Below are 4181 nucleotides of genomic sequence, written 5' to 3' on the forward strand. Positions count from 1 at the left end.
ATGAGTTGTACGTGTGACTGCAAAGTATCCAAGAGAAGAAAACCTAGAACTCTGCACACATAGTAAGAGGATACTGTGGGTGTGTACCGGGATATTAATTGTTAAATTTGCCCTATAACTCTTAAGCCTAATTATTCTGCCTCATAAAGGTTCATAGAGGTGTATCGAATTTTCTCTCTTACTAAATAAACAACATGAGGATATTTCCTGTCAAATACATTATTTTCAACATGAACATAGAAAATTTAAATATTTGAAATAAACTAAGTTTTGGAAATAGAAACAGAAAATACTGCAGAATTCGAAGATTGAAAAAAATCAAGTAAAATCACAGTAATAAAAAAAAAGAATCTGAGACACTGAAGTAAAACTATTTTTTTTAAAAAAAAGGTTGAACTGAATTAAAATAAAGGAGACACTTAAGTGGTATATCAGGGCCTTAGTGAATTATGAGGGGACATTAGAATCCTATAGCAAATCGTGTTTATTTTATACTTCATAAGAATAAAACAAACGCTTTTAGGTTATGTTATTCATTTATGTTTTTGTTTTAATTAAAGAGCTTAACAAGTAGTAAATACGTAGTGTATTCGCTGGGCAGCTACTGGAAGTGTTTTACGAGCGTATGAGCAGATGGTGGGGTATTTTATTCCAAAACACAGGATATGATACGTTACTGTATTATTCATTTGAGGCCTTAAAAGAATCAAGGTATGTATATGGCCTCAAACAAATAACGTTTTTGAAGACAAATGACAAGTTGGGTATAAAATAATAAATATACAAGGTTAAGCAATCATTGCAAACCCTTACTCGTTCACAAATGATTAAAATAATATTAAGCTGATAGAATTTATTCAGTTTTATGTACAACCTCAAATAACTATTATATGGTGTAAGTATATTCCACTTAATACATAGAATATTAGCAGAACAGGAATGAATAGCAATGGAAATCGTTTGCTTTCAAATACTTCAGATTGAAATAAAGTGCAGAATACATGGACCGAGTTATACACATTAATTTCAATAAGGGATATTACCAAACATACCTTGACCCATGCAGAACACTACATATCACTAAGAACAGCAACTACAGTTTTTATCCATTTCTAGATAACTAATAAGCTTCAAAGATCATGCACATGTCACAGTGTATGAATCTATATACCATGGTTTAATGATAAATTGTATTGTGATACAAACTATTGAACATACAATTAAACAGACAATAAAAGTATGAACTAAACTCAGTTTAAGTATATAAACAACAACAGAATGAACTGTGTCACTTGAAATGTTCGTAACAATAAGATAAAGTTATTCATCATCCTCATCTTATTTAGAAGAGTTGATTTCTTCACACTGACTGAGATACACACACAATTCTGGCAGTTGTTTAGAAATAAGATTAATATTTCTAAGGAAATATTAACCCCAAGGGGTGCTCGAAGACTAAACAGTCCTCCTTCAACCCCTCACTTGGTAGAAATTAAGAATTTTGACTAAATGATTAACGAATGTTTTGTTTGTTTTTGAATTTCGCACAAAGCTACTCGAGGGCTATCTGTGCTAGCCGTTCCTAATTTAGCAGTGTAAGACTAGAGGGAAGGCAGCTTGTCATCACCACCCACCGCCAACTCTTGGGCTGCTCTTTTACCAACGACTTTGACTGTCACATTATAACGACCCCACGGCTGAAAGGGCAAGCATGTTTGGTGCGACGGGGATGCGAACCCGCGACCCTCAGATTACGAGTCGCACGCCTTAACACGCTTGGTCATGTCAAGCCAATGATTATTAATAATTTGGGTTAAAAAGATTGATGAGTTTAACATGGAACTTGTCAGTATGAGTCTGGCAGGCGTGTTAGCTGAAAAAATGAAGGCAAATTCGACGCCCGATTGAAAAAGAAGCAAGAAGCAGGTAGACAAATAAAATATCAACAGCATATCAAACTCAAACGGGCCAATTCTGATTGAGATACTTTGTTCTAGAACATTTATACAGAGACCCTGTGTACACAAGGTAGCTAGATAATTACTTCTCGGCACAATAACAGTTCTGGTTGCAGCTCATTTTGCAGCCACACGAAACTGATTGGTTTATTTTCTGTTGTCAGAGATGTGTGCTGGCAGTAATGGGAGGTAACTGGTCGTCTTTATTGTCCAAGTATGGACATTGAGAAGAGAAATTGATAGTTTGGTAAAAAAGAAGGAGGAGTGATATTTTGGGCTGGTATCATTGGTACTGAGCTTGGGGGTCCATTCAGAGTACCTGATGATGTAAAAGTGAGTTCTGAAGCCTATGTTGCGTTTTGTAAGGACAACTTAAAACCTTGGTATAAGACCAAGTCTATGGGATTCAAAAGAAAAGCCATTTTTATGAGATATAATGCCCCATCTCATGCTGCTCATGGTACATTGAATTACATTTCAAAATTAGGCTTGAAAACTAACTAACTTACTGAATGGCCAGCTTCCTCTCAAGATTAAAACCCCATAGAGAACTTGTGACATATCATGAAACGTACGATTTATGCTGGTGGAAGAAAGTTTACATCAAAGGATGATCTCTGGAATGTTGTACTATCATCTGCAAGGGATGATGAAGTAAAAGACATTTAAAAACTGACCACCTCTGTCGATGTTAGGTTCATCAAAGTCCTGTCAGAAAATGGTTTTATACCAACCAATAAATGAGGAATCCTCTTCTGATTCTTATGTATTAAGCGGTTTGTGGGTTTTCTTTGGTTAACATAGACTAATTGTATCAGTTTTATTTATTATTACCTTCAATGGCTGTTATTTTGTGCTGTAGAGTCAGTCATTTGCCAGGAACTTGCTTAATTATTTTCCACTGTATATATAACTCATGGCGTTTTAGAAAACCTTATTTGTTAGTAGATTTCGATGACAATTGCACAGCTTGTGTATAACAATATGGAAGTTAATCTACATAAATTTAACCTAGATCATAAATATACTTTTCAAAATATTCGTATGAACAAACCTTGCATAATGATTTGACACGCACTTTACTGAACTGTGTGATCATAGCTCTGCACATATCACAAAACTTCTTTTATCAATTTAATACAAGTTATTTCGTTCGTATTTTTGAAATTCAGTGTGTAACTATTGGCGACTTGCTCGTCCTCAAAGGTAGCCACTTTCACAACGTGGTAACCTTCAAAATATGTACCGAAACAATGACTAATTTATCTCAACATATATTTAAAGTTACTAAGTTGTTTCACGGATATTCTATTACACATTTTTATTTTCTCTCAACAATGACTAATTTATCTCAACATAATGACTCAGCAGTATATTTAAAGTTACTAAGTTGTTTCACGGATATTCTATTACTCATTTTTATTTTCTCTCATGTACTGTCTGTTGCTGCCCATTTATGCAGTTCATCTCTTAACTAACACGTTACACAATTTCCCTTCTATAAGAAGCCCCCCCCCCCTCCAGTGGCACAATGGTTTGTCTGTGGACTCCCACCGCTAGAAACTTGGTTTCGATACCAGTGATGGGCAGAGCACAAATAGCCCATTGTGTAGCTGTGTACTTAATTCCAAATAATCAATCAATAATCAATTAGAAGTCTCTTTTCTTGGCCGAAAAGAGGATATTTATGCTTCTCAAAACTCAACCTAACAGATGAATCCTGACACTGAACGTAAAGCTTCTTGGGCAATAATTTGTAAGAGCCAAAAGAGAGATCTGTAATGTTATTTTTTATACGACTCTGATTTTAAGTCATAGTGTGAGATATAACATTTGCATTTAACTTTGTTTCTTACAATAATTTTTCCAATCCTTCGATTGTATTTAGCGTTTAAGTCGTAAAGTTTAGGATATTTAATAAGTCAGCATGAAAATGAAGTTTTATTTCATCAACTCTATAATTTAGCGTTAAATAAGGCGACGGGTTGCTATGTGATAATGCACAATTATAGAGCGCAATATTAATTTTCGATATAAACCTCCTAAAGGCATAATGAGTTAAATTATTCACTTACAAAGATCCTTTGGCCAAGTGCGAGTCATTTCTTGTGGCGTTGGCGAAGAGATACTGAAACATGTAGTCACTTTTAATGTTGCCCATCGCCAAATGAATTTATTTACTTTTAAAAGTTGTTTTTTACTTTTCAAAAACATTGTAATCTG

The sequence above is a fragment of the Tachypleus tridentatus genome, chromosome 8 (genome assembly GCF_004210375.1).
Source record: "Tachypleus tridentatus isolate NWPU-2018 chromosome 8, ASM421037v1, whole genome shotgun sequence".
Classification (NCBI taxonomy): domain Eukaryota; kingdom Metazoa; phylum Arthropoda; class Merostomata; order Xiphosura; family Limulidae; genus Tachypleus; species Tachypleus tridentatus.